We start from the raw sequence: 11,102 nt of genomic DNA, 5'->3' as shown, positions 1-11,102 counted from the left end.
CCACTCTCAGACAACAACTCACCAGGACGAAATACCCGATACCCAGCATGAGCAAAACCAATCTAGTGTACAAAATTCCATGCAAGGACTTCACAAAACACTACATAGGACAAACAGGAAGACAGCTAACGATCCGCATCCATGAACACCAACTAGCCACGAAACAACATGACCAGCTATCCTTAGTAACCACACACTCAGATAACAAGTAACATGAGTTTGACTGGAACAACACTACTATTATAGGACAAGCCAAACAGAGAACAGCCAGGGAATTCCTAGAGGCATGGCACTCATCCACAGATTCAGTCAATAAGCTCATCGACCTGGACCCAATACCTGTCCACTGCAACGGACAGCTGGAAGCGGCAGATACAAATCACTATAAATGCCGGAGGAAACATCACAGAAGCGCTTCACAGGAGGCTCCCAAGCACTGAGGATGTCACCTAGACAGTGGACAAAATGTCTGCAACACAAATTCCCAGCTCGGCAAACAGAACCACAACAGTAAAACATCTATCTTAATAACTTTGCAAATAAATAGTTGCGGATTTTCTGTATAGTATTGTTAATTGTGTTCGAGTGATAAATTTACATCATAGAATCCCTACAGAGTAGAAACAGCCCAATCAGCCCATTGAGTCATATTAATCTTCCAAAGAACACCTCACCCATAACCCAAACCCCCTCCCCTGTCCCTGCATTTCTCATGGCCTACTCATCTTTGGACTATGGGAGGAAACCAGAGCAAACCCATGCAGACATGAAGAATGTGCGGAATTTTCACAGTCACCACGGGTAAAATCAAACCCAGGTCCCTGGTATTGTGAGGCATTAGTGCTAACCACTGAGTCGCCATGACACGCCATATTTATGATAAATAATTTTCATGTTTTTAATTCTGTCATTTTCATACGTTAATTTTCTATCTGTGTATTTTGTGTTGCATTTTATTACAGAATGCCACCCAGTGTGCATTAGATCAATCATTTATGAGAGGAAGCTGAGGAAAAATCGCTCCATTTGAGGGTAATTGGGGATAGATAAGTTAGACATGCATCAGTTTTCCAGACAACTAATCAAGTTGATTTTCTGTTTATCAGACTTTGTTTTGAAGCTCTAAATTGCTGAACTAAAGTCAAAAATGCAGCCCCAAATCATAGTTCAGGGCAAAATTTCCTGACAAATTAAATAAAAAACTTAGTCTTCACAGCAAGTTTTAAAGTTGACTTCAAGAGGATTTTTAAAAATGCACAATTAAATTAATTAAATTTGGCAGGTACTACATGTCAATCAAACACTGCAATTCCTCAATGTAAATATCTCTTTATGTTCCAACATATGAGGATGTATAAAGTTAAATCTGCTTTGCTTTTTTTGTCTTCAGATTTAAGTGTAGTGAAACTGCATAAAATGTGGTATCACGACGATCATTGTTAGTATTTAGATGTTCTCCTGCTTTATGTTGTGCTTTAAGCCAATACTCTCACTGTAAGGTACTGGTCTGGAATATCCTGTTTATGTGATTTATACAGAAACTGAGGCTGCTTGCTCCTTATTGTTATATGAGGCTCTTCAACCTTTATGTACTGCAACATGCCTTCATTTACTTCTGTACGTAGTAGATTGTCAAATACACAAGTGCAGTGTCTAAGATCTAGCTCTTCATTTGCTCATTCTAGACTGATGTCCTTATGTGATCCATTACATCATGAAGCACATAACGCCACAAACCTCCCTAACCTGCCAAGTTTCTTTCTACTTGCTCCACATTATTCTAGTAGTTTTAGCTTACTTACTGAAATCATTATTACCGATACCATCATTATTACCAATATAACTTTTATCATCATTAAAACTATCTCAGCAACCACCCCCTCCCCCACAAAAATACGTAAATCTCATAATTAAGATGATCTAGAACTCTGGATTGGTTCACTTGAGTACGACACCAGGATATTGTTGCTATACTGTCTGGAATGGTTATACCATTCTGTAAACCATCTGAAGCAGTATGGATTTGTATGTCCCACATCCTGTAATAATCATATTCAGCCTCACTTCTTTGCTTGAGTAAGATCAGTGACTTCCTGGTCTAGTTGAATGTTCTTTTCGGTATTCTAACAATTAAAGATCTTCGTTGATCAGTTTGATAGCCATTGCTTCTGACATATCTGTCCCTTATCCACATTTCTTGTCCTGCTTTTCAAAAACTGGCAGAGTTTTCACCCTGTATACAGAGTTATACCACCTCAACTGCTATGTATTTTTGCTTTTCTCTTTCTGAACTTCTTTTAGTAAGAGTCATGGTTTTTTTGAAGTTCTGTTATAAAACTGATACATCTATTTTTAACCTTCTCCCATTTAGCAAACTGCTGATGACACCCATTATTTAATGGTGCTACGCTCTAACCAAATAGAGAGAATTCCTAGTCTGAATTCTTATACATCAGTGACTTCTTTCTCTGCCTCTGTGTTCAACTGAAGATGCAATGGAGAATTTGTCGTTTGGTTGACCAGCCTCCCAAATGAACACCCTGAAATTCTTATTCACTAATAGAGGTCCAATGTCTGATGCCAGCTCTTGCAGGAACTTTTTTTAATTGCAATGTTTTTAATGTTTTTATCACAACAATTTATTTACTGTTTTGATCACGGAGTCTTGTGTGGTGCAATGGAGTCCTGTCATTTCAATCAATCTTGAATAACAGATGACTAGGACTGAACATATCTTCCCTCTAAAGTCAAACAAACCTGTTGCTAACCTTTTCTATGTCCTTTCCAGGAATCTTGATGAAATCATTGGCTCTACAGACACTTGTAGTCTACATTTAGCACAGCAAAATGTGATCATGTATGTTTTGTTTTTAAATGCTTGGCCATCACGCTGATTGTTGTGCTCTAGCAGTTGGTTTAACTCAGTTGGCTGGATGGTTGGGCTGAAAAGCAGTGTGATGCCAATAGCACAGGTTCAATCCCCATCTTAGCTGAGTACCATGAAAAACTCTTCTTCTCTCACCTTGCCTGAAATTTGGTGGCCCTCAGGTTATATTGCCACCAGTTCTTTCTCTCCAGTGACAGAGCAGCCCCATGGTCTTGTAAGACTATAGCAACTAGATTCATTGTGTTCTTGCCTTGCCATTTGTGATATGTAGGAGGAGTTGTGTATCATTTCTCTTTGTATCTATTTTGGTATGAGAATTTTATGGTGTTATGTTAATAAATCATCCACTATTATCAAGTCTCTCTTTTTCTGCTTTTGATAACTTTTCAGCAATTGATCTGCTGGGCAATATTGCAACCACACTTGCTGGCAGAATTGTCTGACCTTTGTGCCCCCTTGTCACCTTTTTTCTAGTTGCACAAATTTTTCTAAGTTTGCCCTTATTGCTGTTAAAATGTTGATTATGCTATAGAATGTAGCTTTTCTTCTTCTCCAAGAATGGATAGGATGCTATTTATAAGATAAGTGACTCCCTGTTTCCCATCTTTGATTTTAGACATTGGTCTTTGGAAAATCTCTAGAGCAATGGAAATTCTAAATGGTGTCACAATACTACCCAAATAGTGTCCTAATAGTCAAAAGTATTTCAACTTGGTCTAAGGGTTATGAACTAGGCCTTTCAGGATGTCGATTAGCTCAGTTGGCTGGACAGCGGGTTTACAATGTGGATTGAAGCCAAAAGTGTGGGTTCAATTTCCATACTAGTTTACTGTGTAGGACTCTTCTTCCCTCACCTGAGGTGTAGTGACATTGAGATTAAGACCACCACCAGGTGCTTTTCTCTCATGAGAAAGCAACATTATGGTCCCGTAAAACTATGGTTAGAACCCAATAGTGACATTTAGTTTTGTGTAAAAATAAATTTGCTGGTTGCCACTTTTGCCAAGTTGTCATTGACAGATGGAATTGGATTAATTCCCCTTCTAATGCCTTTGCTCAACTGAATGAGAACCGCACACAATTTTACTTCCCCATTTGTTTTGGGAATAGTTACTTCTGAGCACCACTGAATCAGTCTGTCACTAACAATATGAGCTATCAAAGGTTGAGGATATTTTCTAACTGTAAAAGCAGATGGGCACAACAATTTTTTTGCAAAGTAGTGTGAGACTGCTGCTTTTATTTTCTGAAAGCTTTGAACAGCCTTGGAAGTTCTTGCTGGAATTCCTTCCTATTTTCATTCTGATATATTGTATTTATTTATTCTGTCTAAGACAGTTGGATAAATATATGCATTTCTGCTTAACAATGAGGTATTCTGATTCCTCTATATATATCTATATATATTTCCCTGATACTTATTCTTTGTGACTGATTTTCAAGTTGACTTACAATGTACCTAAGATCTACCCCTCTTAAACTCTGGAGTTTTATGTTAGAGGTCCGAGTTTCACAGACTTTAACCGCAATAACTCATCTGCCAGTATTGAAACAATTAGAATTAGAATATCCTTTGTTGTCATGTGTACTCAAGTACAGGAGTACAGTGAAAAGCCTATACGATGTCCGCCTGTTGTGACGCCATCTTAGGTACAAGTACCTAGCTACAAATCTTAGATACAAAAAGAGGAATAAAAAAGAAAAGTTGTTTCATTACTTTACAATGATTCATAGAAATAAGAAAAATTAGAAGGATTGACATTACAGCCAGATAACCAAATCACAGATAAACATTACAATACACTAGCTCAGCACAGGGACTTCCACATGTGGTCAGACCACATGCTCCAGATCCCAGTCCCCAGCTGTCCCCACTCTTCTCCAAGCCTCCAGTCTGCTCCGCAATGGCTTTCAGCTGCTCCAAGGTAAGCGTTCTTCGGGGCTGCTTCCCCACATTGGCATCTGCTTAGGGGCTGCCCCAGTGTTGAGTTTAAATTCTGTTTTTAGATTACTTACAGATTAGATTACTTACAGTGTGGAAACAGGCCCTTCGGCCCAACAAGTCCACACCGACCCGCCGAAGCGCAACCCACCCATACCCCTACATGTACCCCGTACCTAACACTAGGGGCAATTTAGCATGGCCAATCCACCTGACCTGCACATCTTTGGACTGTGGGAGGAAACCGGAGCACCCGGAGGAAACCCACACAGACACGGGGAGAACGTGCAAACTCCACACAGTCAGTCACCTGAGGCGGGAACTGAACCCGGGTCTCTGGCGCTGTGAAGCAGCAGTGCTAACCACTGTGCCACCGTGCCGCCCACAAATTTTTAAATTCTTTGCCTTAAATTCTGTCTAAGACAATTAGATAAATATAGGCATTTCTGCTTAACAATGAGGTATTCCAATTCGTCAATATATGTATTATTGGTTTAGAATCTGTTTTGACACTGTTGAACAGGTTAGTCATATTCACCTTTTTATGCTGTATTTTTAATCTCTTAAAAATTTCCTTGTTGCATGATTTCTCTGTCTTTAGGACTTTTTCCAGCCAACTGAGCTGATCAACATCCTGGAAGATCTAAACCAAGTTGAAAGATGTTTGACGACTTTTCCAGATGTTTTTCTTGGTTTTTGAGGTGATGAATGTGCTGTTAACTCACAATATTTTCCAAAGTATCTTGATTGGTTACACTTACAACCCTCAGCTCCCATTGTTAGACATTCATTCTCCTTGTGATTCTTCTCTGAGCCACATCTTGCAGATCAGATATAGTGGATTATATTGATTCTCACCTTTTTTGGTGCTTTCAGGAGGATAGTGATGCCATCTTAGAACCTAACCACACGACTGTGTTAGAAGACTGTGTTTGACTACGTATCTCACACAAGGTTAAGATATTAGAAAAGAGCCCACAGTGCTGGAGGCAGTATATAGGCATGGATAGAGAATTGCCAGGAAACAGCAAGGTGAGGATAAAGGATTCTTTATCAGGTTTGATGACCCGTGATCAGAGAACTTTCACAGGAATCAGTGTTAGGACCACAACTGTTCCCAAAACATATTAATGTCCTGGAGGAAGAATGTGAATGCACTGTAGCTGAATTTACAGTTGACACAAAAATTGCTGGAATGGCGATTTGTTGGAGATATACAAATGGTTCATAGTGAGATATTAATAGGTTAAATAAATGGACAAAAAAAAAAGGCAAATGGAGTATAATGTGGGGTAAATGTGAAGTTGTTCATTTTGGAAGGGTGAACAAAGGATGGAATATTACTTAAATGGAAAAAAAATGCAACCCAAAGGGACTTGGGGATACTTATGCACAAAACATAGAAAGCTAACCCAATGGTTCAGCAGGTAAGCAGAAAGGCTAATGGAATGATGGCTCTTATTTCAAAGGGGTTGGTGTATATGAGTCGGGAAGTCTTACTGCTGGTGATGGTGAGACTACACCTGAAGTATTGTGGGTATTTTTGGTCTCCTTATTTAAGGAAAAAATATATTTCAATAGAGGCATATCAGAGAAAGTTCATTAGGATGATCCCTAATATGAAGGGATTGTCATATGATCCAAGGATAAACAGATTGGGCTCTACCTACTGGAGTTTAGAAGAATGAGAGGTCATCTTGAAACATATAGGGTTCTTAAGGGGCTTGCCAGGGCAAATGCTGGGAGGATGTTTCCCCTCATGAGAGATCCTAGGACAAGAGAACAGCCTCAGAATAAAGAGGTGCATGTTTAGAACTGGGGATGAGAAGGAATTTCTTTGCTCAGAGGATTGAGAGTCTTTGGAACCCATTGCTGCAGAGAGCTGTTGAGGCAGAGTCCTTGTGCATATTTAAAGCTGAGATATATAGATGCTTGATCAGCCAGAGAATTGAGCGTTAAACAGAAAAGGTAGGAAAGTAGCCGTGAGGAATGTCTGATCAGCCATGCTCCTATATAATGGCAGAGCAGGTCCAAGGGTCAAAATGGCATATTCTTGTTTTTATTTGTCATGGTCTTATGGTCTTATTAAAAATCACTAATGTTTCCTCATAGTACTGATCAATTTTGGGGTGTGATTTCTGTGTACATAGTGAATTGGTTTACCTGTTCCATTATTAAAGCCTCCTTAGATTAAAGAAAATCTAATAATTTTTCACTCCTTGTACTGATACTAAGTGGTCTGTAATTGATTCATTCCACAAAGTTTCATTCAGCTTGCTGGATGAAATAAAACCATTAAAAATGTTTTTATTGATTCTCCCAAATGCTAAGGTCACTGATTAAATCTCACCCATTCTATCTCTAAATTTCTTTTGTCACTAAAGTGCATGTTGAATGCTTTAATAAAGAAGTATAGAGACTAGTCACAAGAGGTAGTAGTTTGGCCATTCCAGCCTGCTACACCATTCGGAATGATCATGGCTGATCCTCTGTCTCAAAGAAAAATTCCTGCTTTCTCTCCATTCCCCTTGATTCCTTCATTAACTTCAAATTTTATGAAGCTCTTTCTCAGACATATTTAGTAATTGGCCTGTATAGCCTATTGTGGTAGTAAATTCCACAACTTCTTTTAAAATTCATTTTTGTGGGGTGTGGGCATCGCTACCTGGTCAGGATTTATTGCCGTCCCTAGTTGCCCTTGAGAAGTTGCCCGTGATGAACTGCCATCTTGAACCAGTGCAGTCCAGTTGCTGTGGGTTGACCCATAATGCCATTGAGGGATGGGAGGAATTCCAGGATTTTGACCCAGCGACAGTGAAGGAATGGTGATACATTTCCAAGTCAGGATGGTGAGTGATTGGAGGGGAACTTGAATGTGGTGGTGTTCCCATGTATCTGCTGCCTTTGTTCTTTTAGATGGAAGTCGTCGCATGCTTGGAAGGTGCTGTCAGAAGATCCTTGGTGAATTTCTGCAGTGCATCTTGTAGATTGGACACATTGCTACTACTGAACATCACCGGTAGAGGGAGTGGATGCTTGTGGATGTAGTGCCAATCAAGCGGGCTGCTTTGTCCTGGGTGGTGTCAAGCTTCTTGAATGTTGTTGGAGATGCAACATCCAGGCAAGTGGGGAGTATTTTCTCACACTCCTGACTTGTGCCTTGTGGACAGATTTTCAAGAGTCAGGAGTTAAGTTACTCGCCGCAGTATTCCCAGCCTCAGACCTGCTGTTGTAGCTAGTGCATTTATGTAGTGAGTCCACTTAGGTTTCTGATCAATAATAACTCCCAGGATGTTGATAATGGTGGATTCATTGGTGGTAACATAATTGAATGTCAAGGGGTGGTGGTTAGATTGTCTCTTATTTGTGATAGCCTGGAATTTGCGTGGCATTAATGTTACTTGTCTCTTATTTGTGATAGCCTGGAATTTGTGTGGTATTAATGTTACTTGTCACTTATCATCCCAAGCCTGAATATTGTTCAGAACCTGTTGCATTTGGGCATGGACTGCTTCAGTGTCGGAGGAGTCATAAATGGTGCTGAACATTGTGCAATCATTGGCAAACATCCTCATTTCAGACCTTATGATGAAAGGAAGGTCATTGATTAAGCAGCTAAAAATGGTTTGGCACAGGATACTACCCTAAGGAACTTGTCCACCCTCTAAGTGAAAAAGATGTTTCTTCATCTCAGTCCTACATGATCTACCCTGTATCCTGAGATTGTGATCCTTTGTCCTGACTCCTGAGTGAGAAGGAACATTCTCCCTGCATCTAGTCTATATCGTCCTGTTAAAATTTTATGCTTTTCAATCAGATCCCCTCTCATTCCGTGACCTCAGCTAGAATGTTCAAATTTTGGATCAGGACAGGATTGGATCTCCACAGTCAAATAACTTACCAACATTCATTTAAAGAATATGATCTGGTGAAGGAACCAGAGCAATCAGCTTCATAGTTAGCCAAGAGGAGGAGGGAATAAAAAGAAAAGTAAACTAGCAGCCAATTGACACGCGAACTAAACAGATGAAAGGGTGTAAAATTCTAAAATGTCTAAGCTGTAACATTTGGTAATAGTCAGCATTCAAGACCTCTCCATATGGTTCTGTGTGCATTTTTGGTTAAACTTTCTGTAGTAAACCAGTGAGAGTTTCCGTAACTTTCTCTTCTGTGACTAAAAGTGCGAAGTCAGTTCCAAAAATCAATCAGAGCATTTCTGTTTATGCTGTAAAATTCAAGGAACTGCTGCATAATGTTAAAAAAAACAGGCTAAATTAAGATCAGTCCATCCCATAGAAGACCAGGCAACTTCAGGATGCTGTAGAATTAACTGGATTGAACAGTGATCACTTTCAAAGATATATATCCTGTATCAAGGGATAGTTGACACTATTTGACAGATATTTACATGCTGTTATTCTACTGAATGAAATTAGCTGATTTCCCAAATAAATTTCCAGCTAAGTTCCTTTCAATGTAAAAGAAAATCACAGCAGCACCCCTGCTCAAGTAATTTCTCAGTGTTCTTTAAATTCATTATTATCATTCGTGAAACATTAAAACACTGAGCCAATTTTGCCTTCAACTGAAATTTGTATTGTTTTTGGATGCCAAAGTGAATTTGTTAATGTGGCTGCAAATCAGTCTTATAAGATCCTTGGAATTAAATCTTTCTTCCATTCAAATTGAGAACAGTTGACAAGTTAAAAAGACAGAGGGCATTTAATAGTTTGGATATAACTGTTGAAGAAAATCTGTTGTTTCAGAGTAATTATTCCAGAGAGAAACTGGCACAAACATTCAACATTCCAGCTTTGGACTGTATTTAGTTTAGAACCTGGCACCATGTTAATGTAAACAATCAGCTGGTGTGATTTAGGAATAGATTCTTTTTCATGGTACTAATGAGGTCAGGGTCCTCTGACATCATACAATTGGCACTGGAAAATACATTTCTACTAACAACATGCATTGTGAGAGCCAAATATTTTCTCCCCATGTATATTTCAAACTTTTTCAATTATTTGGATCCTATGTACCCCATTCCCTGATGTTTCTTTCCTAAAAGATCCTTGTCACTGTGTCTTTTCTTAAAAATAAGTGAAAGAGGCTGTACCATAGAATTTCCTCAAACATATGGCAGATCAGTTAGAAGATCAATATATCTGGGCCATACTGGTCAAGTTCAGATTTTCCTTATGAAACCTTCCTTCACACCATGAGACAGCCTTATACGGTAGCCCAAGCAAGAACAGACATGAGACACAACAGATCTTGTAAGGCACGTTTTGGATGAGAATCAATACTCTTTTTGGTTTCCTAGTGCATTGCCATCTGTCAATATTTTTCTTCAATAAATATTGAGATTTGTTAGCAATTTTGTTTTGAATTTCACATCAACAGGACTATACAGCATATAATAATTTCAGGTCAAAGCAATCCCTTCATGCAGTTAATGTTGTGCTCCCAGAAAGTAAAATTTGCAAACAAGGCTTGCTTTACAACATGGTAAATGCAATAATATCCTGTATTAGCTGATCAAATAGTTGTTAGCACTTTCATCAGTAGAAATGTTAATCAGAAGGAGGAGTATAAATTACCTTAATTGCCATTAAGATGTGATTAAATGATGTTGCTTGTAGTGAATTTTTTTAAAGCGGTCACTAATAAATGGGGGAGCAGGTGTAGTATCTGCCTTTCAGTTGTTAACTAAAGAGAATCAAGAACAAAATCTTGGCTTGTGCTGCAGAGCCAATGGAGGGAAGTGTTGCACTCGTACTTCTGCTTCTGGCTAATTGATTAGATATTAAACATGAACCCTGTCTGCTCCTTTATTTGGCTGTCAAAGATTCCCCCACCACCTTTTTCAAAAATGAGCAGCATTGTCCCCTGATGTCCTAGCCAATACATAACCTTTAAACAACCTCCAAAACTGATTGTCTAATCATTATTGACTTGCTATTTATGTGACCTTGTGTTGTGCAAATTAGATGTAGCATTTTGCATGCAACATACTACACTGTCTAAAATAAATGACCCAATTTCTGCCTCTATCTTCTTGACCTTTTGCAAAATTGGAAAACTCTCTCAGCTCCTTCCCTCAACACCAAACCATTGACTGGCTCCTAAATACTCAACTTCAGGCTATTCATCCTGGTCACAGGTTAGACACACACCTGATAATGTTAGGAGATTATATTAATGTTTCACAACGGAACCAAGCCTCCAACCATCTTGGAACTCCTTCCATTTAGAGCAAGGGTCTATTCTCAA

Source organism: Chiloscyllium plagiosum, chromosome 23, assembly GCF_004010195.1.
Source record: "Chiloscyllium plagiosum isolate BGI_BamShark_2017 chromosome 23, ASM401019v2, whole genome shotgun sequence".
NCBI classification, from domain to species: domain Eukaryota; kingdom Metazoa; phylum Chordata; class Chondrichthyes; order Orectolobiformes; family Hemiscylliidae; genus Chiloscyllium; species Chiloscyllium plagiosum.
This window is presented reverse-complemented; position numbering follows the sequence as displayed.